The 11,767-nt window shown below is 37.3% G+C and overlaps 1 pseudogene; it reads left to right on the top strand.

Annotated features, from left to right (window-relative positions):
- Positions 1-7,878: 7,878 nt before the first annotated feature.
- Positions 7,879-7,978, top strand: LOC113319758 (annotated as a pseudogene).
- Positions 7,979-11,767: the final 3,789 nt, after the last annotated feature.

An 11,767-nucleotide genomic window follows, 5' to 3' on the forward strand; every position in this document is an offset into this window, starting at 1 on the left:
AAGAAAAAATGATACTCCCTCTGTCTTTTATTGGAGCTTCTCCAATGGTGATTGTGGATCTTTCATATGTGGCATCACTTTTAAGACATCCTCTGGGTATAAAATCATAAATATTAGGAGAGAATAAATTTTGTCTCCAACCCATAAAATGTTGTATCATCCTTTTACTTATTTGTAGGTATATAGTTGGTTAAAATTATTTCCTTTCTTGTTTTTAATGATTTTTATTAACAAAAATATGACTAGGTGATGTGATTTGTAGATAGTGGTAAAAGTGGTTCGATTCTCAGACTTCTGAAGGATATTAATTAGACTTAAATCCTAATAATAAAATAGAAAACTCACTAAAAATTATAGCAAACTCAATCAAAGATGATATCAATACTAAAAGAAACACTGAGGCTAAGATTCCACTATTTTCCAAGTTAAAAGTGATTAAACCAATACTTATATTTATGCAATTTTCTTGTTTAATTTGATTCTAAAATATTACAACAAGTAGATTTTCAAAAGTAATAATTGTAAATACCAAGTATGAAGCATCAAAAGTCTTAAAACTGAGCATACTCCATCAAAATAGATCACAATCACTCAAATAAAAATCATATTCAATAATATTTTAAGGCAAATAATCATATAATTATTGCAAATAAAAAGATAAAATAGAATATACCACTTTTTGTTGGAAAAATAGCTTCCTCTATCGCCTCAGCAATGGGGTTTAGCTCCTCATATTAATCATGATCTCAAAATATGTGTTTGTTGCTCAAAAGATGATTAAAAGAGTGAAAAGTAATTACACAGACTATTTGCAACAGTGTATTGGTGTTGCAAAACAGCTGTTACAATGGAACTGTTACAGAAAAACTGTTGCTTTGTCGCTGATTTAAGACTGCCCTGAAATAACACTGCCCTGAATAGCTTAATGTCTTCAGCTGTTAAACAGCGACACTTTTCTGCGACTATCTACCGAGGGTCAATGTTCTTCAGCTGTTCTTCTTCTTCAACAGCAGCAGCAGCAGAAACAGCGTTTGGTAAAGCTCTTATTTCTTCTTCTCTGGCTCTCCTTAGGTTCCCAAACTCTCGACACCCCTTCTATATGACCCAAGACATCTATTTATCTCAAAAATACCGATTAAATCTCTCCCAAATCTTCCAAAATCTCTTTCCTTCTCTTCACGGCCAAGTTGCGACAATTTCTGGTTTTAGGATTTCTACGCGTTTCTGAGCTTTCCTTTTTATTCTAAACTCTTCCTTAGATAGATACAAATCTTTGGGAAGGTTTACAGCGTTTTAATCACTCTAAAATTCCCTAAAACAGGTCACACACGTGACTTTCCATATTTTCTTGTTGTGAGAAAAATCCGTCGTTTGAGCCCATTCTAATCGATTTAAACACCCATATAAGATTCCTAGACCCATAAGGAGTCTATCCTATGAAAATCAGAGGTTTAATCGACCTCAAACTCCTCCAAATCACGATCACCAAAACTGTTCTTTAACTGCACTATTTTCCCGCCAAATTTCTGGTTTTTGAATGTTGAAGATGGTTGCCCCTTATCCAGAGTAGGGGTGCGATTAGAAGATGCCTGGAAATGGTATGCCCCTTAGTAATTAGGTTACCCCTTATCTAAAGTGAGAGTTCGGATAGCAAATGTCTTCCGGATGCTTTCCGACAACTTTTCGAGCCAATTTTTTTTCCAAAAATGTTTATTAGCCAAAAATACCTACCAATAAATAAAACACCATAGTAAGTACAAAAATGAGCCCTAACAATATATAGAATCGAGACAAATCGGACACAAAAATGTGTCTATCAAATACCCGCAAACCTATTATTTGCTAGTCCTCGAGCAAAAATAAAATAGAAATAAAATCCTAACTCACTGTCGCAGGCATCGTCGATTGCATTTAGCATATGCAATAAGCCTTTAAACCCCTAGGTGTCCCTAGTGGCGGAGTGTTGTCTCCGGAGGGCTTACCAGAGGTATACCCACAAAACCTTTTTACTCCAGACCCTAGCTATCTACACAGAACCTTGGAAGGCACTAAAGAATCTCCTTGGTCGACATACTTATTGACTACAGGAGGAAGTACCCTGATGCGAAATTCCAATTGTTGTACACGAGTTTGCACTCAAGCATACTAAAATTCATATGAAGTGACAGAGGTCTACTCAGATAGTTTCACTATGGACATCAATATCCGAATTCGAAACTAATCACATTGATAGATCAAGAAGATGGATATAGAAAAACATAGATGGTTTTGATGTTTACTAGGTGAATGGTGTTTCTCATATCTGTCTGAAGGCTTCCGCAAAAATGAACCTATCCTAATGGACTGAGATACTAGTCTGACTAATATCAACACACTGGCATATACAAGGGAACCAGTGATTGATAATCCTAACTCTAGGTCAACACAACTGGCATATACAAGGGATCCAGTGGTCGACTTTATTGAATTTATTGCAGTTGGTCAGATGGTCTGGTCTCCTTTTTTTTTCAACTCTTTTTTTTTTCTACATTTTTTTTTCTTTTTTCTTTTTCTTTTTTTTTGGTATCTCAATCACTCTAATTCACCCTAGCATTGGTAACAACTTGAATCATGAGCCCCACCTAATCACTTAGAGAAACATAGTTTAAAAACAAAACAAAATAAAAACAGAAGTGAAAAGGACTCAACGAGATATGGTGAAACTATCATGTTATTTTTAACACCTGAGCTCTGTGCTTTTATGAATAAACTCTTTAGATGTTGCCATCTAGTCAGATTGGTTTCTCAACTCCTACAACCAAAATGCTTCCATCCACTTAGATTGGTTAGTGCCATCCTTAATAGGGATAAATTTCTAGGCTCTGGAGTTTAATTATTGCAACGAAAAGGTAACAAAAAGTTCTACCCCACCCCCAAACTTAAATCTAACATTGTCCTCAATGTTTCTAATCAAATAACAGTACCAAAAATATAAGTAACATGAGGAAATAGTAAAGAAAGAAGTCGGAAAGATAGTACCTGGGTGAAGTGTAACCAAAAACCTACAAAAATATTATACAACATACAAAATCGCCTCGATGGTCAATCAAGGTAAACAGGGTCCTCCAGAGGGACCTCCTCAACATCACCTGTAGGAAAAGGCTCTAAAAAGGGCTTCAATCGCTGACCGTTAACCTTCGAAGAACTACTACCATCTGGTGTCTCAATCTCAACAGCGCCATGAGGAAGAACAGTACGGACCACAAAAGGACCGGTCCGCCGAGAGCGCAACTTCCCGGGGAATAGACGCAAACGAGTTTCATACAGAAGAACTTTTGACCTGGTGAAAATGACTTTCGTAAAATATTCCTATCATGCACAAGTTTCATTTTGTTCTTATACTCCTTAGCACTATCGTATGCATCTCTACGAATCTTGTCCAACTCATTGAGCTGGAGATTTCTTTGAGCTCCTTCCTTGTCAAGTGAAAAGTTTAAGTTCTTAATAGCCCAATAGGCTCGATGCTCTAACTCAACAGGCAGGTGACATGCCTTTCCGAATACTAAACGATAAGGTGACATTCCAATGGGTGTCTTAAACGCAGTACGGTAAGCCCATAAGGCATCAGTAAGCCTCGACGACCAGTCTTTCCTATTTGGATTAACTGTTTTCTCTAGAATACGTTTAATTTCCCTATTGGAAACCTCTACCTGACCACTAGTCTGAGGGTGATATGGGGTTGCTACTTTATGGGTAATACTGTATTGTTTCATTAAAAGAGAAAACGGTCTATTACAAAAGTGTGAACCTCCATCACTAATTATAGCTCGCGGCGTACCAAAACGTGTAAGTATATTCTCTTTCAAAAACTGGACTACGACCCTGTGGTCATTTGTTCTACACGGAACCGCCTCAACCCACTTAGACACATAGTCTACAGCGACAAGTGTGTAAAGATAACCAAACGAACTAGGAAATGGACCCATAAAATCAATGCCCCACACATCAAAGACCTCAATCACTAAAATAGGGTTCAAAGGCATCATATTTCTACGGGAAATGGTTCCTAAATTCTGGCAACGCTCATAAGAAACACAATGACTATGGGAATCTTTAAACAACGAAGGCCAGTAAAATCCACACTGCAAAATCTTAGCAGCAGTCTTCTTAGCACTAAAATGACCCCCACATGCATGTTCATGACAAAAGGAGATAATACTAAACTGGTCACTCTCAGATACACATCTCCTAATAATCTGGTCCGGATAATACTTAAACAGATAAGGATCGTCCCAAAAGAAATGCTTAACCTCGGCTAAAAACCTAGAACGATCTTGCTTACCCCAATGTTGAGGGGTTCGACCAGTAACAAGATAATTCACTATATTTGCATACCAAGGTGATTGGGAAACAGAGAACAATTGTTCATCAGGAAAGCTATCCCTTATAGGAAGGGAATCACTAGGGGAACTAACAACTAGCCTAGACAAGTGGTCTGCTACTACATTTTCTGCACCCTTTTGTCTCTAATGTCTGGGGAAAATTCCTGTAACAAGGATCCATCTAATCAATCTAGGTTTGGTATCCTTCTTAGATAAAAGGTATTTCAAAGCAGCATGATCTGTATAGATTATGATCTTAGAACCTAATAGGTAGGACCTAAACTTATCCAAGGCAAACACGATGGCTAAAAGTTCCTTCTCGGTAGTTGTGTAGTTCATTTGGGCATCATTCAGAGTTTTGCTAGCATAATAAATCACATGAAGTAATTTGTTTTCTCGTTGTCCTAAAAGCGACGCCTATAGCATAATCTGAAGAATCACACATAATCTCAAAGGGTAGGTTCCAGTTAGGTGCCTGGACTATCGGGGCAGTAGTGAGTAAAGTTTTAAGCTTCTCAAAAGCCTCTAAACAAGCATCATCAAAGACAAACTTAACATCTTTTGCAAGCAAATTGCAAAGAGGTCTAGAAATCAAGCTAAAATCCTTAATGAATCGACGGTAAAAACCTGCATGCCCTAGGAATGACCTAATATCTTTTACGGTTTTTGGGACCTGTAAAGTCTTAATAAGGTCAACTTTGGCTTTGTCTACCTCTATACCCTTTGAAGAGACGATGTGCCCTAATACAATTCCTGATTTAACCATGAAATGGCATTTTTCCCAATTAAGCACTAAATTTTTTTCCTTACACCTAGTCAACACTAATGTCAAATGATGCAAGCACTCATCGAAAGATGAACCAAACACTGAAAAATCATCCATAAAGACCTCTAAGAACCGTTCTACCATATCAGAAAATATGCTCATCATACAACGCTGAAAAGTTGCAGGGGCATTACATAGCCCGAAAGGCATGCGTCTATACGCAAAGGTACCAAAGGGACAGGTAAAAGTGGTTTTCTCTTGGTCTTCTGGGGCAATAACGATCTGATTATAACCGGAGTAGCCATCTAAGAAGCAATAGTGACTATGTCCAGCTAATCGCTCTAGCATTTGGTCGATAAAAGGAAGGGGAAAGTGATCCTTCCTTGTGACCTTGTTCAATTTCCTATAGTCAATACACACACGCCATCCCGTGGTCACTCGGGTTGGGATTAATTCATTATTATCATTCTGGACTACAGTGATACCTGATTTCTTGGGGACAACCTGAACAGGGCTGACCCACTTACTGTCTGAAATTGGGTAAATAATACCCGCATCTAACAACTTAAGCACCTCTTTTCGAACTACCTCTTTCATGTTAGGGTTCAGTCGACGTTGCATCTCCCTAGAAGGTTTGGAGTCTTCCTCTAAATGAATCTGATGCATACACACAGTAGGACTTATACCCTTAATGTCTGCTATAGTCCACCCTAAAGCTTCCTTATTGTCTTGAAGTACATTTACTAGCCTACTTTCCTGATCACTATCCAAATTGGAAGCTACAATCACAGGTAAAGTCTCAGATGGGCCTAAAAACACATACTTTAGAGTATCGGGTAGTGGTTTAAGGTCCAACTTTGGGGGCTCTTCTAAAGAAGGAATTAGGGTAGTCTCAGAAACTGGTAACGGTTCGAACCTAGCTTTCCATCTATCAGTGTCTAACACAGGGGTAGAATCTAATAGAGCATTCACCTGTTCAATAGTGCTATCGTCGTCAAAATCTAAACCAAAATGGGATAGACAACTTTCTAATGGGTCTTCAGACAAGATGTTTGGTAATGACTCCTGAACTAAGGCTTCTATCATGTTCACCTCCTCAACACATGTGTCATCTAGCTCATGAGGTTGCTTACTGACATTAAAAATGTTCATCTCCATAGTCATATTACCAAAAGATAAACTCATCACACCATTTCGACAGTTAATGATCGCATTAGACGTAGCTAAAAATGGGCGACCTAAAATCACAGGTATCTGGTTCTCTGGGTCAGGGACAGGTTGGGTATCTAGGACCACGAAATCCACTGGATAAATAAACTTGTCGACCTCAATAAGAACATCCTCGATAACACCTCGAGGGATTTTAACAGACCTATCAGCTAACTGCAGTGTCATCTGAGTAGGTTTCATTTCACCAAGTCCTAGCTGTAAGTATACATGGAATGGCAGTAAGTTCACACTGGCTCCTAAGTCAAGTAAAGCTTTTTCTACCCGGAAGTTACCTATTGTGCAAGCAATGGTAGGAGAACCTGGGTCTTTGTACTTTGGAGTTGTGGTGTTCTGAATGATTGAACTTACGTGACTAGCTAAAAAGGCTTTCTTATGGACGCTAAGTTTTCGCTTTCGCGTACACATATCCTTAAGGAACTTGGCATAAGCAGGAATTTGCCTAATTGCATCTAATAAGGGAAGGTTTATGGTAACTTGCTTAAAAACCTCCACTATGTCATTAAAGTTCGATTCCTTCTTTGTTGGTACTAATAGCTGAGGAAATGGGGCTCTAGGCCTAAAATCAGACCTTTCAGGAACCGAATTCACATCATCAGAAACTTTATCAGTCTCTTCAGCTACTGGTCCTGAGAGGTGAGATCCTGAGGGGTGAACTACAGTATGTTCACTATCGGGCATGGTTACCTTATTGTCTACAACTCTACCACTTCTAAGGGTTCTAACAGCATTCAATTGATTCGATGGTTTTGCACCTAATTCATGAACTCCTCTAGGGTTGGGTTGTGTTTGACTAGGAAACTTACCTTTTTCTCTCAAAGAATCACTTATCAGACCAACCTGGGTTTTTAACTCGGAAATAGCCTGACTATTTTCTTGTCCTATCATGTTACTACTTGTAGACTCTGTTCTACGGATAACTGGAATTTTGCAGTTTGCTGAGTTAACAAGGCGAGAGATTCCTCTAAACTTAGGATTTTCTTATCTGACTGATTCTGAAACTGAGCTAGTCCTGAAGGATTCTTAGTATACCAAACCTGGGGGAGCATTAGAATTACTAAACTGACCTTGACTTTGGCCCTTAGACCACGAAAGGTTCGGATGGTTTCTCCAACCAGGATTATAGGTTTCTGAATATGGGTCAATCTTTTGACGGTTATCAAATCTAGTGTTATTATAAAGAGCATTGGCTGCTCTTCAATATTCTGGCCTTCCCAAAAAGGCTCCACTCTACCACTAGTCTGGCCCACTTCTAAGGCTTCTAACCTTTTTGCTATAGCAGCAATTTTGGCATCTGATTCATAGCCTCCTTCTACCCTATTAACGTTTCCTCTACTTAAAAGTTTTTTCTGGGGTGCCCTACTATTTTCCCATTGCTGGGTTTTTTCGGCGATTTCATTAAAAAATTCCATCGCCGCATCAACAGTTTGGTTTTCAAATCCACCAGTGCATAGAGACTCAACCATGGTCGTTGTGGAATAATCTAAACCCTCATAAAGGATCTGAACTAGCCTAACCTTTTCTAAACCATGATGAGGACACTGGGATAATAAATCATTGAACCTTTCCAAATACCTATATAAAGATTCTCCCTCTTGTTGTGAAAATGTGCATATTTGCGTCCTAATAGACGATGTTTTGTGCCTAGGGAAAAACTTATTGAAAAAGGCAGATGTAAGTTGTTCATATGTCTCAATCGACTCGGAGTCCAAACTATACAGCCACGACTTGGCCTTATCTTTCAGGGAAAATAGGAATAACCTAAGTTTCAAAGCATCATCATCTAAGCCTCTAATTCTTAGGGTACTACAAATTTCCTCAAAATCCCTAACATGGTAATAAGGGTTTTCATTTTCTTTCCCTAAAAAGATTGGGAGCATCTGTAAGGTCCCAGGTTTAAGTTCATAGGGTGCCTCCGTTTCAGCTAACTTAATACACGAAGGACAGGTAGTCCTATTTGGATTCAACAAAGCTTTCAAAGTTGCCATTTCTGGCGCTATCGGAGCAACAGGGATTCTCTCCTCAGTCAAAGAACGTTCAAAAACAGACTCTTCAAAATCCGGACTTTCTAGATTAAGGTAATCGAGACGTTTCGAACTACTAGATTTCTCTTTTACAAATCTACCTAGTGCGTCTCTTTTACGTTCAGGCATACAATAGAATTTTCTAAATTGGAAGGGTAAGCAAACACAGATCAAGGCCGACTCAACCAAATCAAACCTATTGATTTATAGCAAACAAAAAGCATGATGGCTCCACTTAGATTGTTTCTAGACCAGCTTCTAATCCTTCGAACGGGAATTCGTTACAATTTAAGCAAACCCCTCTGGAATCAATCCGAAATAACGTAAGTTGAATAGAGGCGAGGGAAGCTCGGTGGAGCCTCACCGGTATTACAAGGCGGCGCAGTCACGCATTCAACTTACAGAAACCGTCACGAACTTCGAAGTATGCTTAAAAGAGTAACCAATATTTTTCGAATGACTTTCCTGTTAAGCTCGTTACCCTATCGGTCTCATTCTAGTCAAAATTTTAGGCTTAAGTTCGCGTAGGTTATGTGTTCCTAAAGCGGGCAAGAAGAAAACGGTGATGAAATCCGAACCCTTATCTTGTATGGCCAGGCCTTGCCCTTTATTAGAAAAATAAATGTCAGTATTCAGTCCTCAACATATATGCATACGAAGGAGTCCAGTAACTCGCTGACAGGGGATTCACGAGCGTTTAGAATCTTACCTCCCGTTCCAGACGGGGGATGAATTGCTTGTAGTCGACTCGGGCCACTGACTCCAATGTCTAGTGTACGAACCCAAGGTGCAGAGACAATATCGTAATTGTCCTCCTTCTCTGCAAACAGTTTATATTTAAAGTACCCTTCCGTAGGGTAATAAAAAAAATATAATGTCCCAAAGTCCAAAAGTCCAAAAAAAAAGATAAAGAAAAATTACAAAAATAATAAACCCTAATACAGTAAAATTTTCTAAAAAAAATTGTCTTCTTTTCTGTTCTTTTTGCTTTAATCTTTAGCTCCAAATCTTTATGAAATCACCAAACTCCTTGGCTCAATTTTCTTTATGATCCAGAACCTGTAGACACAAGATAAATACCCAAAAACATAAAAAAAAGACAAAAATAATAAAAACAAAAAAATAATAATAATAAAAAAATCTAAAACCCTAAAAACAAGTCCCCGGCAGCGGCGCCAAAAATTGATGTGATTTTTAGATAGTGGTAAAAGTGGTTCAATTCTCATACTTGTGAAGGATATTAATTAGACTTAAATCCTAATAATAAAATAGAAAACTCACTAAAAATTATAGCAAACTCAATCAAAGATGATATCAATACTAAAAGAAACACTGAGGCTAAGATTCCACTATTTTCCAAGTTAAAAGTGATTAAACCAATACTTATATTTATGCAATTTTCTTGTTTAATTTGATTCTAAAATATTGCAACAAGTAGATTTTCAAAAGTAATAATTGTAAATACCAAGTATGAAGCATCAAAAGTCTTAAAACTGAGCATACTCCATCAAAATATATCACAATCACTCAAATAAAAATCATATTCAATAATATTTCAAGGAAAATAATCATATAATTATTGCAAATAAAAAGATAAAATAGAATATACCACTTTTTGTTGGAAAAATAGCTTCCTCTATCGCCTCAGCAATGAGGTTTAGCTCCTCATATTAATCATGATCTCAAAATATGTGTTTGTTGCTCAAAAGATGATTAAAAGAGTGAAAAGTAATAACACATACTGTTTGCAACAATGTATTAGTGTTGCAAAACAGCTGTTACAGAAAAACTGTTGCTTTGTCGCTGATTTAAGACTTCCCTGAAATAAGACTGCCCTGAACAGCTTAATGTCTTCAGCTGTTAAACAACGACACTTTTCTGCGACTGTCTACCGAGGGTCGATGTTCTTCAGCTGTTCTTCTTCTTCAACAGCAGCAGCAGCAGAAAAAGAGTTTGGTAAAGCTCTGATTTCTTCTTCTCTGGCTCTCCTTAGGTTCCCAAACTCTCGACACCCCTTCTATATGACCCAAGACATCTATTTATATCAAAAATACCGATTAAATCTCTCCCAAATCTTCCAACATCTCTTTCCTTCTCTTCACGGCCAAGTTGCGACAATTTCTTGTTTTAGGATTTCTACGCATTTCTGAGCTTTCCTTTTTATTTTAAACTCTTCCTTAGATAAACACAAATCTTTGGGAAGGTTTACAGCGTTTAATCACTCTAAAATTCCCTAAAACAGGTCACACACGTGACTTTCCATATTTTCTTGTTGTGAGAAAAATCCGTCGTTTGAGCCCATTCTAATCGATTTAAACACCCATATCATATTCCTAGACCCATAAGGAGTCTATCCTATGAAAATCAGAGGTTTAATCGACCCAAAACTCCTCCAAATCACGATCACCAAAACTGTTCTTTAACTGCACTATTTTCCCGCCAATTTTCTGGTTTTTGAATGTTGAAGATGGTTGCCCCTTATCCAGAGTAGGGGTGCGATTAGCAGATGCCTGGAAATGGGATTCCCCTTAGTAATTAGGTTACCCTTATCCAAAGTGAGAGTCCGGATAGCAAATGTCCTCCGGGTGCTTTCCGACAACTTTTCGAGCCAATTGTTTCCAAAAATGTTTATTAGCCAAAAATACCTACAAATAAATTAAACACCATAATAAGTACAAAAATGAGCCCTAACAATATATAGAATCGAGTTAAATCGGACACAAAAATGTGTCTATCACTAGGATGTGAAGATATCCCCTAAGTGAATGTCTAAAACTAGAGGTTGACCTAGAGGATGTCTAGCTTTTTTTTTCCACATCATCTTCACCTCAATGGGTTGGAGATGATTTTTTGTAAAAAAATGTTGTGTATCCTATGTGGATGAAGACTTTTTTCTTCACACACATTCCATTGGAGAAGCTCTTAACTGTCCTAATTGACAAAGTTAAGATATTAAGGGTCGTCAGAAATGTCATGACTAGTCCATTAAATGTCATATTATTACTAAAATTAAAAATTAGGTGTTGTTATTCAAAAGGGGGTTGGTTCCCAGCTTGTTTCTAGGCTATCAATCAAAGTTTTGTACGATCCCATTGATGATTAATTTCTTTAATAAAGAAATAATAATAGTTTTTCATATTATTATATTACTAAAAAAATAAAAAATATTAAAAAATATAAATGGATAATATTATTATTTTGGGAAATGTTTTAAGAAAATAAAAATAAAGATATTTTGGTTTTATTATGGAATCCATAATTAAAAGTTTTATTAAGAGTTTTATTGTCTATAAATATCCTTATTTAAAAGGGAATGATGATTGATATGAAAGATATTGAATATTTTTTTTCCTTATATATGGTGATACCATTTAAGATTTTGGATCGAG

Source organism: Papaver somniferum, chromosome 10 (genome assembly GCF_003573695.1).
Source record: "Papaver somniferum cultivar HN1 chromosome 10, ASM357369v1, whole genome shotgun sequence".
Classification (NCBI taxonomy): Eukaryota; Viridiplantae; Streptophyta; class Magnoliopsida; order Ranunculales; family Papaveraceae; genus Papaver; species Papaver somniferum.